We start from the raw sequence: 17206 nt of genomic DNA on the forward strand, positions 1-17206 counted from the left end.
AGCAATCATGTCTACCTTGCACTGTAGTGCAGTAGATGGACCAACTTCAAGAACACCAGCTTTCTTCTGAATGCTGGGTGTGGCTCTATCAGAATGAGAGCTCGAAGCATGGTGGAGTGAATTCTCGGCCAATGTATCAAATAGCCTCCATGCTTCGTCCTCGCTCTTCAACATGAATGTCCCTCCACATGAAGAGTCGATCATCTGACGATTCTTGTCAGACAATCCATCATAGAAGCTCTGCACCAGTTGCCATTTTGGCACCTGATGATGGGGACATTTCCTGAGGAGATCCTTCATTCTCTCCCAGGTCTCATGAAAGCGCTCACCATCTAGCTCTGAAAAGCTAGTGATGGCTCTACGATATTGGTTCGTGCGACCAATGGGAAAGTATTTCCGAAGAAACTCCTGTTGCAACTGATCCCAGGACTCTATTTCTACAGAATCTAAGGACTTTAGCCAATACTTGGCTTTGTCCTTCAATGAAAAGGGGAATAGAGTCAACCTCAATGCATCATCATCGAAATTCTGTATCTTAACAGTAGAACAGATTTCGAGGAATTCGTCTAAGTGTCGTTAGGGATCCTCATGACTAAGGCCATAAAAGGATGGAAGCATTTGAATAATGCTGGCCTTAATCTCATAATGTGGCGCTCCTACATCGGGTCTCCGAATGCAGGATGCCTGAACATAGTCTGTGGGAATGAAGTATTCCCGCAGAGGGCGTGAAAGAACTGGGGGTAGAGGTGGAGGATCCATGTCAGCCATTGTTGCCGAACTTCGATGAGAATGTAAAATTCTCTCTGGGTTGTCAACAAATGGGTGTAATGGGGTTCCTAGACCTCGTCGACCCTGCATACACTGGTACTAAGACCAGATGTAAGCAAACGACCTAACTAAAAAATAAACTAACACAGATACTAAAATGTAAATAAACAAATAACAGTAACTAAAAACAAACAGATATGCTATATAGCTATGTCAGAATTCTATACTAAATGATTAAGTAACAAAGTAAACTATTCTAAAATGCTAAAACAAATAAATACAGGAAATCACAAACTATGTTTTTCTAAAACCCACCTGTCTAATCGCTCCTTGCAGAATGAATTTTAAGTGAATCCTAGAAAGAACAGAACGTGAATCCTATATTTACTAACTATGTTAATCCTATATTCACTTACTAATCCTACTAACTAAAAATAAAACGACTAATTAACTAACTAAAACAAATTAATAAATCAAACTCTAAGAAATAAAGTGTTTAATTCGCCGTTCCCCGGCAACGACGCCAAAATTTGGTTGATATTTTGGGATGCTCTTTTTAAAATAATTATTTTCAATAAAACTTTTGGAAAATCGTCAACCAAAAATTTAAAAACCGACTTTCCATAAAGTGGTAAGTACGGGTCGAATCCACAGGGAACAGGAATTAAACACAATATTTCTATAAAATTCAATTTATTAATAACAAATGTCAACCTACAATTATAAAGTTAATACAACTGCAAATAATCACTAAAAGAAAAGTAATCAAGCAATCAGTCTTCTGCTCCACGCCAAGGGTATTTCCGTCTTTTTGCCACGTAGAGAATCTTCTCACTTGGTCAATAACCCTGGACAATAAATATGCTTTTCAACCTAAACATGCAGAAAAATACAAAGTTAGTTTTCTATTCTAACAATTAAAACAATAACTAAAACTATTTCTAATTGTACGAAAATTACAAAACAAATGCTATGTATTAAGCAAAAATTAAATAAAATACTAAATTAATTCTAAAATTAACCAATTTAACTCTACTCATGCTGTATGATAATGATGCAACTCCTAAAATGCAGAAACTAATGAAAACAAATCTAAATGCTGAAACTAAGAAAATTAAGAAACTGCCCCTAACTAGTGTAAAATAGCATTCTGACAGGTTATCGGAAAACCACTGTTTGACAAGGCAAACGAGGTACGATTTTCGCGAAATTTGTTCTGTTCTGCAACTGATAGATTAAACAATCTGACAGTTTTTACAGAATTGAAAAACAGTATCTGGAACTCCAGATATAAGCGTTTCAAATCTGGGAAAAATCAAGATATCGACAGTCCTGTAATTTGAAATCCAGAAAAAGCGGTTTTCGCAAAACGCTTAAAAATCAGACCAAATCAACTCCGAATGAGCTTAAATTTGGTCTGCAGTTAAATAACACGTCAATAAAGTGAATAGAAGAAAAAAAATCGGAAAACACAGAATTTTTGCACAGAAAATAATGCTGTTGCGACAGGGCAAAAATCTGGTTTTATTTGAGTGCATTATTCACTTTATGAACCTATGTAAACATTATCAAATGCAATCTACACCTAATGCAATCTAAATGACACTATATAACAGTGTATATGCAGATGATAATTATGAATACACTAAATGCACGACGAACAAAACACGACAAGCAATTTATGACTAGAACTAAGTTAACTAACAATGGAAATGCAACTATGCTAAATAATAAAATACAATCTAACTACTAAGTTAACTAATATCTAACTATCATTCAAACCACAACAAAACACATTTCACACATACTAAACAAATACGCTATACGTACACACACTTCTACACTAAAACTAAATTAGATAAATAAACTAATTAGGATAGAAATCAAAAGAAATAATACTAAATGAACTTACTTCACTAAAGAACGAAGGTTAAGGTTAGGGTTCACTCGGTTGACTCGACTATGATCGGTTTTGGCTTGAGTAGGTTCGGATTGAGTTTGGATGCACTCGGATGGGATTAGGTAGGCTCGATTTTGACTAGGTTGAAAGAGATAGGCTCAAGCTAAGGTTGAGTCACTAATTGGGTTCGGTTTTGGGTGGACTCGGTTTGACCTTAGTTAAGGTTGGGTTGGGTTTGGCTAAGGTTGACTCGACCTCGGGTTGGTCTTGACTTTGACTTAGACTAGGTTAGGGTTTGACTTAGTCTTGACTAGGGCTAGGTCTAGGTCTTGGACTTAGGCTTATTAGGACTAGGTTGAACTCGGTTTATGGTTGACTTAGTCAACTAGGTTCGAGTTGACTTAGGTCCAACTAAGCTTGACTCAACTTAGATTTGACTAGGCTCGAATGGGGTAAGGTAAGCTCGGTTGACTCAAACTAAGATTGACTTGACTAGGCTCAAGTGAGTTGAACTAGGTTCGACTCGATCTAGGGGTTGGGTTGACTCCACTAAGCTTGACTAACGTCGACCTAGGTGTGGTTTAGGCTTTGACTTAGGCTAGACTAGGTTTTGACTAGACTCAAAGGGAATGTAGACTAGGGTTTGACTCGACCTAGGTTCAGTTTGACTAGGTTAGGTCTAGACTAAAGTAGTAACCTATTAATTCCTACAATTAATTCAAGGTTAACGATTTTAATTGAGAGGGTTGGAAAAGGAATATAATAATTACCAAATTCCAAACTTTGGAATGCTTTGAATTCTCAAAAATTGCCCCATTTAAAGAGGGGGTTACACTCCTTAATTGCTTTTAAAGCTCCTTTTGGAAAATGGAAAGGTCTAATATAGAAATCCACGATTTTTGCTTTTCAAGATGGAATTGAATGCCTTTAATTCTTTATGAAAATCGTGGAGCCTAAATTAGAATTTTTATGTAAATTCAAAACACTTTCCAAAATGGAAGAGTAACTCCTTCTTTAATGCATATGCTAAATCCAAATCTCCATTAAATGCCTCACACGATTTTTGATGAACCTCCTATTTCCAAAAGATTTCTAAGTTTCAATTACTTTAATTACTTCTCCTCTCAAAAATCGTCAACTCTAAAAATGGCTACACTTTCTAAAAAGTAGTAAATCTACCTAGGGAATAAAAGGAATTAAAGAGAAAAACGATTTCCTAAGAGTTTAATGCTAACCTAATTCTCAAAACCTACTTAATTAACCTCTAAAAACGGCTAGAAAAGAAAGACCTAATACATTGAACCTAGACACCTTCCTAACTCAACTAATGACCATTAAGACTTTCTAAAAATCGACCAAGAGCTCAAGGAGAGCTCTAATGGCTGCCGCCCCACCTAGGGGAAGAAGAAGAACCACACGAAAATAAAAAAAATAAAATTTGTAAACTAGCAAAAAACAATAAACGAGATAACCACTATTTTGATAAAACTAACTTAGAAAATAATTCAAATGACTCCTAATTACACAAAAGCCAACAAGAACAGCAGTATGCTGGAATTAAAAACATGAGAGAAAACAAAAACTTGATTTTTGTAATTTTCTACTATAGACTCAAAACACAAAAACGAAAAATGATTAATACAATTAATTAAACCAATCCTAAAACAATGAGATGACAAACACCAATTTGTACTACTGTTAACATACAAAAACACAGCAAACTCCACGGTGTATCCACATCAACACAAACATTTAACCAAGATACAAAGATCGGCTAGAATATCTCTAGCCGATTTTTTCTTTTTCAAATAAAATCAAAACGAAACACCAACACAACCCACGACTTAGAATAAACTAAAATGAAATTTCCTAATGAGATTTTCAGCAACACAATACAAGACACATGCTGGACAAAACAAAAATATCAAAACAGAAAAATATTTTTGGTAAAAATCAAGAATCGGCTAGAATAAGTCTAGCCGATTTTTGAATTTTTATTTTCAATTAAAATCAAATGCAACCCACACACAAAACCGACTAAGATGAATCAAAATAAACACTTTCTTTATTGGATTTTCTGTAAAACAACACCAAGAACACTTATGACAAACTTGAAGAATCGGCTAGATGAAGATCTATCCGATTTTTATAAAAAGGATGAAAAAGCAATAAAAACTCGATTCCAACGAATCAACCAAACACATAAACCTAATCTAACATGCTGGTCTATGCACGAATGCTACTCTAAGGTTGAAACAAAAAGAAAACTAAGAATCATACAAAAAATAACAAAACAAAATCCACACACACAAATCGGTTTTATCTAGAAGAGAAGAAAGAAGAAGACCTACCTTTTGGAAGATCCGACGACCGGGGGATGAAGAAGAGCGGACCGTGGCTGGAGATGGACGTCCTCTACAGTTCGAGGATGTTGTACTTCACCAAAAACGGCACCTATTGCAGCTGCTACACGTTGGAGATCCACCGACGATGGAATGTGAGCCGATTCGCGATCGGAGGGTGTAGAAAGCCGGATGGAGGTAGGGCCGGCTCACCTTGGTGGTGTGTTGCGCACTCCCGCCCAAGGTTAATGGTCTCCACCTCTGCTACACCTGCAAAAATACAGAAAAATGGTGAAAAGACAGCAAGGAATAAGAAAGAAATGAAAAGAAACCAAAGAAAGCTTGAAAATATGCTTGATAATCAAGCATAGATCGGTCTTCAATGGCCAACACGTGGGGAAGATGGAGAGGAAGGAGCTGCTGCTGTAGAGTCACTGTAGGGAGCGTCCAAACACAGCCAAAGACGCCTAGGGCTTCTCTAAAAAGTATATTTATACTTTTTGGAATTTGCAAAAACAATGTTATAAAAAAATATTTTCTAGGCGCCTCTTTCTGGAGGGTTTTCAGAAAAACTTTTTGAAATGGATCTGGATGGGCGTGTGGGTTGGGTTTTGGACTTTTAAAGAGTTGATCCAAGGTCCAATTAACCTAATTGGATCGGATATGGATCCGATCCACCTCGAAATCCGTGCCCAAACACTGAAATAGCCATAACTTTCTCATTTTAACTCCGATTTTTCTAAAATTCGAACCATAGCCCCTTACTATCAAAACACATCTAAACATGGGTTTAAAACCTTAAACTTGATACAAAATGCATGAAAAACTTGTTTACATGATGTGCATTTCATGCATCATCATGCGGAAATCCGAAGGTTCCATCACGGTCTCTTCTTTCGAGGATTCCGTCCATTTTCTGCCTGATCAGGATAAGGGTATAAACCTGAGCCTCCTTTGATGAGGTATTCCATTTTCTGCCCGATCAGGATAAGGGTATAAACCTGAGCCTCCTTTGATGAGGTATTCCATTTTCTGCCCGATCAGGATAAGGGTATAAACCTGAGCCTCCTTTGATGAGGTATTCCATTTTCTGCCCGATCAGGATAAGGGTATAAACCTGAGCCTCCTTTGATGAGGTATTTCATTTTCTGCCCGATCAGGATAAGGGTATAAACCTGAGCCTCCTTTGATGAGGTATTCCATTTTCTGCCCGATCAGGTTAAGGGTACAAACCTGAGCCTCCTTTGATGAGGTATTCCATTTTCATTTCCCGGTCAGGTTAAGGGTTAAACCTGAGCTTCGTTTCTACACGAGGTATTTTCTGTCCCATCCAGGTTAAGGGCAAAACCTGAATCTCACTTCATTTTGAAATAAAATTTTCTTCTTATTCTCCATTTCATATCTATCATCATTACTTGGATTAATTCCTTCATACCCAGTCAGATTTATCTAACTGGGGCATTTTTATGGTTCAAATTTGGTATGTTTTCTTTGCCACTAAGCTCGGCTTTCAACCGGCTTAGCAGCAAAGAGGGGCATCTGTAAACACCCCAAATTTTCACTCTCATCCAATGTTTGTCCATTTCATGTGTCATTGCATATCATTGCATGCATTCGGCATATCATTTCATCGCATTGCATAGCATTGCATGCCATTACATCTCATTCTCGAGATCCAGCACTCCTGTTTTCAAAACATTCAATCCAGATTTGAATTTTAAAAGCTTTTATTTCAAAATCAATTTCAAAACCTGGGTTTTTATTCAACACTCTGTCATTTTCCAACCCCAGGACTTTATATTTCGAAATATTTTCTCAAGGAAACAATCTGGATTCATTTCAAATTCCAATTTGAATCAATTTCAATTCACAGATGAGACCCATTGAGGTGGTGTTGCTTCTGAATTCCTCTATTCATCAAATTTCTCAAAATTTTGAAAGTTTCAGTCCGATCAGGACTCTGTCTCAGAGTCCTGATCCGGTCAGGAGTTTGTTTTGAAGTCTGTTTTACTTCCATTTTCAATCTTTTTCGTTTGTTTTCGAAATTTAGGTCATTTTACAGAGTCCAGTTAGTTCAGGATTCTATTTTAGAGTTCGGTCGAGTTAGGAGTCTAACCCTGACTGTGTTTTCTGACTTATTTCATCGTTTCTTGGTAAAATCTTTTGGAAAATTCTTTCATTTGGCTTTTAAAATCTAAAATCTCAGAGTCCTAAGAGTTCAGGACTCTAACTCGGAGTTCCAGTTCGCTTGAGACCCTATTTTCAAAGATCTTGAATTTCAAATGTCGATTTTAACCCTTTTTCAAAGCCATTTTCAGTGTTTATTTCAAAATTCTTCAAAACTCGATGTGGGCCCACTCAGTTGGCACCATATCCAGAGGGATTCTAATTCAGTTAGAACCCTATGCCATTTCAAAAATTCTAATTTTAAAATTGCTTTTGAAAATCCTTTTGAAAACTCCTTCAATTTCAAGTTTTAAAATCGCTTTTTGAAAAACTCAAGTAGGGCCCACTCGGGGTGGCGCCATATTTGAGTAAGTCAGGGCTAGACTAGGGTTAGTTGATGTCTTGGTTAGTGTTAGAGGTTTAGAAGAGTCAAAACCATTTTGAAAAACTCATTTTGAAAGTTAGTTTTTTAAAACTAGTGTTTTTAAAGGTTTTTAAAGGTGTTTTAAAAACCCAATGTGAGAAAATGCCAAGTGGCACCACATTTGGGGGATTCTTAGGTTTAGCTAGGGGTTAATTAGGGATTAATTAGGATAATTTACGTCAAGGGCATATAGGTAACTCCACCCAAAAATCCCCCCCCCCCCCTTTAGAGTCCAAAATTTTCAAAATTGTCAATTTTTAAACCTAATTTTTTATTATAAATAGATGCATAAGGGGGGTCGATTTTCCCATCTCTCTCCTATTGGATTCTTGGAGTTTCTCTCTCTTCTCCAGCCCTTTCTCCATTGCAGCAACCTCAAGGTAATTATTTTCTTTAATTTTTAGTTTATATTTAATACTTTTCATTGTTTTAAGCATGATTTAGCCATTGGCACCATCACCTTCATGGATTAAACCATGGATTCAACCTCAAGAACCATCAAGAATCAGCAAGAACGATCCAAGAAGGTGATCTAACTCTGTTTTGGATGATTTACAGGGATTTTAATCCATTAGAATTGATTTTAATATGATTCTTTAAATTATTAACCAATAAAATATATGATTTACCCTTTTTAATGGGTTAAATCTATGTTTTAAAGGTGATATCAAATTTCAGCCATTGATTCCCTATTTTTATTTTATTTTCATGGTTTATTCATGTTTGTTTTACGTTCTATAGCATAGAAATAAGTTTTATTTACTGTTTTATGGTTTATTTTATTTATTTACATTAGTTAATGCATGGTTTGTCAAGTTTCTTAAATTTCTGTGTGTTCTAGGTTTAGAACAGTAAAGATAATGTTATTTCGCGTTGAAGTTATCATTATTTATTTCTGATTTTTTTATATGTGATGCATGCATGAGTTATTGAGTTACTGTAGAAAAATCAGAGGTTTTGGATCTCGGGAACCCTGTCAAAAAAATAAGACATCAAATCGGGTTTTTAAAGCTTTAAAATCGTGGTTAAAATCAAGAAGGTAACTTGCTGTGATGATATTTCTCTCATCTTATATCCGATTTTAGATCTGTAAAGTTCTATGGATTCACATTGAGTAGATCTGTCGTCTGTAAAATTTTCGGATTTTTTTATCACTGTTTAGTATTTTTCCTCTTTTAGAGAATCTGTTTTTAAATTTAAAACTCGTTAGGGTTTACCAAAACCCTAATCAGACTTGTGTTAGTCATAAATCCCAAACCCCAGATCCGATTCTAGATCTGTAAAAAGTGAGTATTGTTATTTTTCTGTCTATTGTTCACCACTAAAATGTCAGAGATTTTTGTTTAGGATTAATATTTATGTCTGTATTTTCAATCTGGAATAGCTGTCTTAATCCCTGTTAAGAGTGATATATTTTAGCTCAGATTGTCGGAAGGGTTTCTCCCTAACCAGAGATGATTTTTCCGATCTGTAAATTGGGAAATCTCTGTTTTTCTTCTTAGTTAGTCTCTGTAAAATTTCATAAATTTCCATGGAGATTTGACCCCTGGTTCAGGTCTTGGACTGAGACTGGTTGGTGAATTAGGTCAAAAATAGCATATTTTAGGGTTTAATGCAATTTTTGGATTAATTTAATGTCAAAAAATTATTTTTATAATTCCAATTCAACATTAGGGTTATAACAAGTGCAGGTACCAATTTTTATGGATTTTGTAATCCATTTGATGGCTGAATTAAGCAAATTGCAAAACCGGGTTCCTGAAAGATCCAAAAACACTGCTAAAATCACAGTTTTTGTGATATTGTTGGATTTTCGTGCATAAGCATATATTTTTAGGGTTTAATCATGTTCATAATCATATTAGGATGCTTTAGGTTTAATTTTGTGCTCATTTGATTTCATTTAGTGCATAAAACCTAAGTTTTTACCAAAATCTATTTCTAAAAACCCTGATTTCAAGGCCATAGTCTTGCTATCAGGGGCAATTTGGTCATTTGACCTAAATTTCGAAATCCCTAACCTTAATTTTCATGTGTTTAAGTATGTCATATCATATTTTAGCCTAGTTTATTTGCATTTGAATTTCAAAACTTGCATTTTACCAAATATCTTTCTAAAAACCCTAATTTCAAGGCCATAGTCTTGTTATTAGGGGTATTTTGGTCATTTTGATCCCAATTTCGAAATTTCAAATTCTATTTTCATATTTTTTTCATCTTATTTCATATTTTATCAATTTTGATTTAAGGGAATCATAGAAATGGCTTATATCTAGCAAAATCCAACAATTTCCTGATATTGTTGGATAAATCTAGAAAAGCCAACATATTTTCATTAACAAAGTTTTCTAGCTTTGCAGGTACATTGAAGACTTTATTTTTCATGTATTTAAATTTCAATAGTGATGTAATTTGTAATTAAACTTTGGAATAAGAATTTACATTTCCTGCTTAGCTTAGGTTGCATTGCATATAGCTTATATTTTTTTAAATAATGTCAATGTGTGATGAATGATGATTCATGCATATTCAAACTCACTATGGTCTACACGAATGGCACATGCACTAGCTTCTATGAAGTTTATAAACTTGGTGGAATTTGTATTTATGGCCATAGTCAGAATACGAATGATACTTAGATTTATGATCTTCACATTAGCCACATTCAGCCTACACTCTTAGGCTAACTTCAAAATGCACTGCATTTCTCAAAAATACAAAAAGTATTTCTCAAATCCTCAAATCCATATTCATTCATTTCATGCATTTGCCAATTCTAATTCAAATTTCAATTCAAAGAAGTTCATTTTCTCAAAATCTCCTAAGTCTTATAGCAAAATCGATTTTCCCAAAAGCATTGAATTTCAAAGAATATTTCAAGTATTTCCCAAGTTCCAAATTCAAATTTTCTAAGTTAGAATTTCAATTTCAAAGTTTGAATTCAGAGAAACCAAGTCTCTCAGAATCGATTTTCACTAAATGTCAAGGACTTCTCAAAATCGATTTTATTTTTCTCAGAAGTACATTTCAAATCCCAATTCACGATTTTCCATGTGATACATATTCTAAATATTTCAATCATTCAAAGCAAACATCATGTTTTCAAATATGCATTTTCTGAAAATTCATAGCACATGCCTGATTCTATGTGCATCTAGAAATTAGAATATGATTTAGACAAGTTGAATAGAGTACAGCATAAGATTGATCCTTGGTTCAATTACCCCTGTTAAAGGTAGCAGGAACGATTGAACCTCGTACCGACAGGCGAGTCCCATTCTACGAAATTTTCCCGCATTTTAAAAACGGAGGTGAGTTATTTTCAAAAATCTTTTTCAAAGGTCAGTTTGATTTGCAAAAGTTAAAAATTTTTGCAATGATAACAGGTTGTCAACAAAAATTTGTATTGATTCAACAATGCAAATATGTGTTCTAAGGCTGTCAAAAAAATCTCATAGTGATTCAATCATGCATATATGTGGTCTATTGTTGTCAAAAAAAAATCCTAGTGATTCAATTATGCATATATGTGTTCTAAGGCTGTCAAACAAATTTCATAGTGATTCAATCATTCATATATGGGTTCTAGGGCTGTGCAAAAAAAATCATAGTGACTCAATCCAGCAGATATTTGTTCAAAGGTTATAAAAAAAATATATTGATTCAATCATGCACATATGTGTGTTAATGCTCTCAAAAAAAGTTTCTAGTGTTTCAATCATGCACATATATGTTCTAAGGCTGTCAAAAAAAATCATAGTGATTCAATCATGCATTTATGTGCTCTAAAGTTGCAAAAACATTTCATAGTGATTCAATCCTGTATATATGTGTTTTAAGGGTGTCAAAAATATTTCATTGTGATTAAATCATGATTATGTGTGTTCTAAGCCTCTAAAAAAAAATTCATACTGATTCGATCCGGCATTTATCTGTTGTATTTATTCAATCATGCATATATGTGTTCTAAGGCTGTCAAAAAAATCTCATAGTGACTCAATCATGCATATATTTGTTCTATGGTTTTCAAAAAAAAAAATAGCCACTCAATCATTCATATATGTGTTCTAAGGTTGTCAAAAAAAAATCATAGTGATTCAATCATTCATATATGTGTTGAAAGGCTCTCAAAAAAATTCTATATTGATTCAATCATGCATATATATATATATGTTCAAAGGCTGTCAAAAAAAATTCATAGTGATTCAATCATGCATGTTTGTGTTATAAGGTTCTCAAAAATATTTTAGAGTGATTCAATCATTCATATATGTGTTCTAAGGCAATAAAAAAAATTTCATAGTGATTGAATCATACAGATATGTGTTATAAAGTTGTCAAAAAAAATGATATTGATTCAATCATGCATATATACGTTCTAATGCTCTCAAAAAAAAAATGTAGTGATTCAATCATGCATATATGTGTTCTATGGCTGTTTAGAAAATTTCATAGTGATTCAATCATGCATATATGTGTTCTACGGCTGCAAAAAAAAATCATAGAGATTCAATCATGCATATATGTGCTCGAAGGCTATCAAAAAAATTTCATAGTGATTCAATCATGCATGTATATCTTCTAAGGCTGTCAAAAAAGTTTTATAGTAACTGAATCATGCTTATGTGTGTTCTAAGGCTGTCAAAAAAACTTCATGGTGATTCAATCATGCATATATGTGTTCTAAGGCTGTCAAGAAAAATTTGTACTGATTCAATGATGCATATATGTGTTCTAAGGTTGTCAAAAAAAAATTGTATTGATTCAACATTGCATATACAAAAAAATTCATAGTGATTCAATTCTCCATATATGTGTTATAAGACTGTCAAAAAATTTTCATAGTAATTTAATCTTGCATATATATGTTCTTTGGCTGCAAAAAAAATTCATAGTGATTCAATCTTGCATATATGTGTTCTAAGGCTCTCAAAAAAAATCATGGTCATTCAATCAAGCACATATGTGTTCTAAACCATTCTAAAAAATTTATAGTGACTCAATCATGCACATATGTGTTCTAAGGCTGTTAAAAAATTTTATAGTGATTCAATCATGCATATATGTGTTCTAAGGTTGTCAAAAAAAATTTAAAGTGATTCAATCATGTATATATGAGTTCTATTGATCTCAAAAGAAAATTATAGTGATTCAATCATGCATATATGTGTTTTAAGGCTGTCAAAAAATATACATAGTGATTCAATCATGCATATATGTGTTCTAAGGCTGCAAAAAATTTTCACAGTGATCAGTCATGCATATATGTGTTCTAAGGTAGTCAAAAAAAGGTTCATAGTCATTCAATCATGCATATATGTGTTCTAAGGCTGTCAACAAAATTTTATAATGACTAAATCATGCTTATCTGTGTTCTATGGCTGTGAAAAAAAAATCAGAGTGATTCAATCAAGCATATATGTGTTCTAAGGCTCTCAAAAAAATTCAGAGTGATTCAATCATACATGTGTTGTAAGGCTGTCAAAAAAAATCATAGTGTTTAAATCATGCATATATGTGTTCTATGTCTCTCAAAAAAATTTTAGAGTGATTCAATCCTGTATATATGTGTTCTAAGGCTGTCAAAAAAATTTCGTAGTGATTCAATCATGCAGATATGTGTTCTAAGGTTGTCAAAAAAAAATTATACTGATTCAATCATGCATATATGTGTTCAAATGCTATTAAAAAAATTTGTAGTGATTCAATCACGCATATATGTATTCTAAGGCTATAAAAAAAAACTCAATCATTTAATCATGCATATATGTGTTCTAAGGTTGTCAAAAAAAAATTATAGTGATTCAACCATGCATATATGTGTTGTAATGCTCTAAAAAACATTATAGTGATTCAGTCATGCATATATATATTCTAAGGCTGTAAAAAAAATTCATAGTGATTCAATCATAAATAAGTGTGTTCCTAGGCTCTCAAAAAAAATCATAGTGATTAAATCATGCATATATGTGTTCTTAGGCTGTCAAAAAAAATTTGTAGTGATTCAATTCTCCATATATGTGTTGTAAGGTTGTCAAAAAAAGATCGTAGTAATTTAATTTTGCAAATATGTGTTCTTAGGCTGCAAAAAAAATTCATAGTGATTCAATCTTGCTTATATGTGTTCTAAGACTGTCAAAAAAAAATCGTGGTGATTCAATCAAGCACATATATGTTCTATAACATTAAAAAAAAAATCATTATGACTCAATCATGCATGTATGTGTTCTAAGGCTAATAAAAAAATTTATAGTGATTCAATCATACATATATGTGTTCTAAGGTTGTCAAAAAAAAATTATAGTGATTCAATCTTGTATATATGTGTTCTATTGATCTCAAAAAAAATTTATAGTGATTCAAACAAGCATGTATCAGTTCTAAGGCAGTCAAAAAACTTTCATAGTGATTAAATCATGCATATATGTGTTCTAAGGCTGCAAAAAAAATTTAGAGTGATTCAGTCATGCATATATGTGTTCTAAGGTAGTCCACAAAAATTCATAGTCATTCAATCATGCATATATGTGTTCTAAGGCTGTCAACAAAATTTTATAATGATTAAATCATGCTTATTTGTGTTCTAAGGCTGTCAAAAAAAATTCATAGTGATTCAATAAAGCATATATGTGTTCTAAGTTTGTCAAAAAAAAATCATAGTGACTCAATCATGTAAGGCAGTCAAAAAAATTTCATAGTGTTTAAACCAAGCATATATGTGTTCTATGTCTTTCAAAAAAAAAATCATAGAGATTCAATCATGTATATAGGTGTTCTAAGGCTATCAAAAAAAATTCAAAGTGATTCAATCATGCATATATGTGTTCTAAGGCTACAAACAAATTCATAGTGATTCAATCACGCGTATATGTGTTCTAAAGCAGTCAAAAAAAATCATAGTGATTCAATCATGCATATATGTTTTCTAAGGCTATCAAAAAAAATCATAGTGATTCAATCATGGAGATTTGTGTTCTAAGGTAGTCAAAAAAAATTATATTGATTCAATCACGCATATATTTGTGCTAAGGCTATCAAAAAAAATTCAGAATGACTCAATCTTGCATCTCTGTATTCTAAGGCTGCAAGAAAAATTCATAGTGACTCAATCTTGCATATATGTGTCCTAAGGCTGTAAAACAAATAGTGATTATATCATGCTTATATGTGTTCTAAGGGTGTCAAAAAAAAATCATAGTGATTCAATCAGGCATATATGTTTTCTAACGCTGTCAAAAAAAATTATAATTCGTAAATCATGCAGATATGTGTTCTAATCTGGTAAAAAAAAAATCATATTGATTGAAAAATGTATATATGTGTTCTAAGGATGTCAAAAAAAATTCATAGTGATTCGATCATGCATATATGTGTTCTAAGGTAGTCAAAAAAATATACTGATTAAATCATGCTTATATGTGTTCTAATCTGGTCAAAAAAAATTATAGTGATTAAATCATGCTTATATGTGTTCATAGTGATTCAGTCATGCATATATGTGTCCTAAGGCTGTCAAAAAAAATAGTGATTGTATCATGCTTATGTGTGTTCTAAGGGTGTCAAAAAAAATTCATATTGATTCAATCAGGCATATATGTTTTCTAACGCTGTCAAAAAAAAATCAGTGTTACAAACCTACATATATGTGTTCTATTCTGGTCAAAAAAAATTCATAGTGATTCAAAACTAGATATATGTGTTTTAAGGATGTCAAAAAAATTTAATAGTGATTCAATCATGCATATATGTGTTCTAAGGTTGTCAAAAAAAATTTATAGTGAATAAATCATGCTTATATGTGTTCTAAGGGGTCAAAAAAATTTATTGTGATTTAATCATGCATATATGTGTTCCAAGGCTGTCAAAAAAAATTATATGGATTCAATCATGCATATACGTGTTCTAAGGCTGTCAAAAAAATCTAATAGTAGTGCAATCACGCATATATGTGTTCTATGGTTATTAAAAAAAATATAGTAATTCAATCCTTCTTATATGTGTTCTAAGCTCATCAGAAAAAAATCATAGTGATTCAATCAAGCATATATTTGTTTGAAGCCACCAAAAAAGTTTTTTAGTGATTAAATCATGCATATATGTGTTCTAAGGGTGTCAAAAAATTTCATAGTGATTCAATCATGTGTATATGTGTTCCAAGGCTGTCAAAAAAAATTGTATGGATTCCATCATGCATATATGTGTTCTGAGGCTGTTAAAAAAATCTTATAGTGATTCAATCATGCATATAGGTGTTCTATGTTTGTCATAAAAAAATCATAGTGATTTAATCATGTATATATGTGTTCTAAGGCTATCAAAAAAAATTATACTAATTCAATCTTGCATATATGGGTTCTAAGGCGGTCAAAAAAAGTTTATAGTCATTCAATCGTGCATATATGTGTCCCAAGGTTGTCAAAAAAAATCATAGTGTTTAAATCATGCATATATGTGTTCTATGTCTCTCAAAAAAATTTTAGAGTGATTCAATCCTGTATATATGTGTTCTAAGGCTGTCAAAAAAATTTCTTAGTGATTCAATCATGCAGATATGTGTTCTAAGGTTGTCAAAAAAAAATTATACTAATTCATTCATGCATATATGTGTTCAAATGCTATTAAAAAAAATTTGTAGTGATTCAATCACGCATATATGTATTCTAAGGCTATAAAAAAAAAACTCAGTCATTTAATCATGCATATATGTGTTCTAAGGTTGTCAAAAAAAATTTATAGTGATTCAATCATGCATATATGTGTTGTAATGCTCTAAAAAACATTATAGTGATTCAGTCATGCATATATATATTCTAAGGCTGTAAAAAAAAATTCATAGTGATTCAATCATAAATAAGTGTGTTCCTAGGCTCTCAAAAAAAATCATAGTGATTAAATCATGCATATATGTGTTCTTAGGCTGTCAAAAAAAATTTGTAGTGATTCAATTCTCCATATGTGTGTTGTAAGGTTGTCAAAAAAAGATCGTAGTAATTTAATTTTGCAAATATGTGTTCTTAGGCTGCAAAAAAATTTCATAGTGATTCAATCTTGCTTATATGTGTTCTAAGATTGTCAAAAAAAATTCGTGGTGATTCAATCAAGCACATATATGTTCTATAACATTCAAAAAAAAATCATTATGACTCAATCATGCATGTATGTGTTCTAAGGCTGATAAAAAAATTTATAGTGATTCAATCATACATATATGTGTTCTAAGGTTGTCAAAAAAAATTTTAGAGTTATTCAATCTTATATATATGTGTTCTATTGATCTCAAAAAAAAATTATAGTGATTCAATCAAGCATATATCTGTTCTAAGGCAGTCAAAAAACTTTCATAGTGATTAAATCATGCATATATGTGTTCTAAGGCTGCAAAAAAAATTTAGAGTGATTCAGTCATGCATATATGTGTTCTAAGGTAGTCCACAAAAATTCATAGTCATTCAATCATGCATATATGTGTTCTAAGGCTGTCAACAAAATTTTATAATGATTAAATCATGCTTATGTGTGTTCTAAGGCTGTCAAAAAAAATTCATAGTGATTCAATAAAGCATATATGTGTTCTAAGTTTGTAAAAAAAAATCATTGTGACTCAAT

General features: G+C 32.4%; 1 non-coding gene across 1 annotated transcript; it reads left to right on the plus strand.

Annotated features, from left to right (window-relative positions):
* Nucleotides 1–262: 262 nt before the first annotated feature.
* On the plus strand, nt 263–365 carry LOC149834908 (small nucleolar RNA R71). Its single transcript, XR_016432879.1, has one exon. It is a non-coding gene; the product is annotated as a small nucleolar RNA R71 (small nucleolar RNA).
* Nucleotides 366–17206: the final 16841 nt, after the last annotated feature.

This window comes from Nuphar pumila, chromosome 6 (assembly GCF_984573655.1).
Source record: "Nuphar pumila chromosome 6, dmNupPumi1.hap1.1, whole genome shotgun sequence".
Classification (NCBI taxonomy): domain Eukaryota; kingdom Viridiplantae; phylum Streptophyta; class Magnoliopsida; order Nymphaeales; family Nymphaeaceae; genus Nuphar; species Nuphar pumila.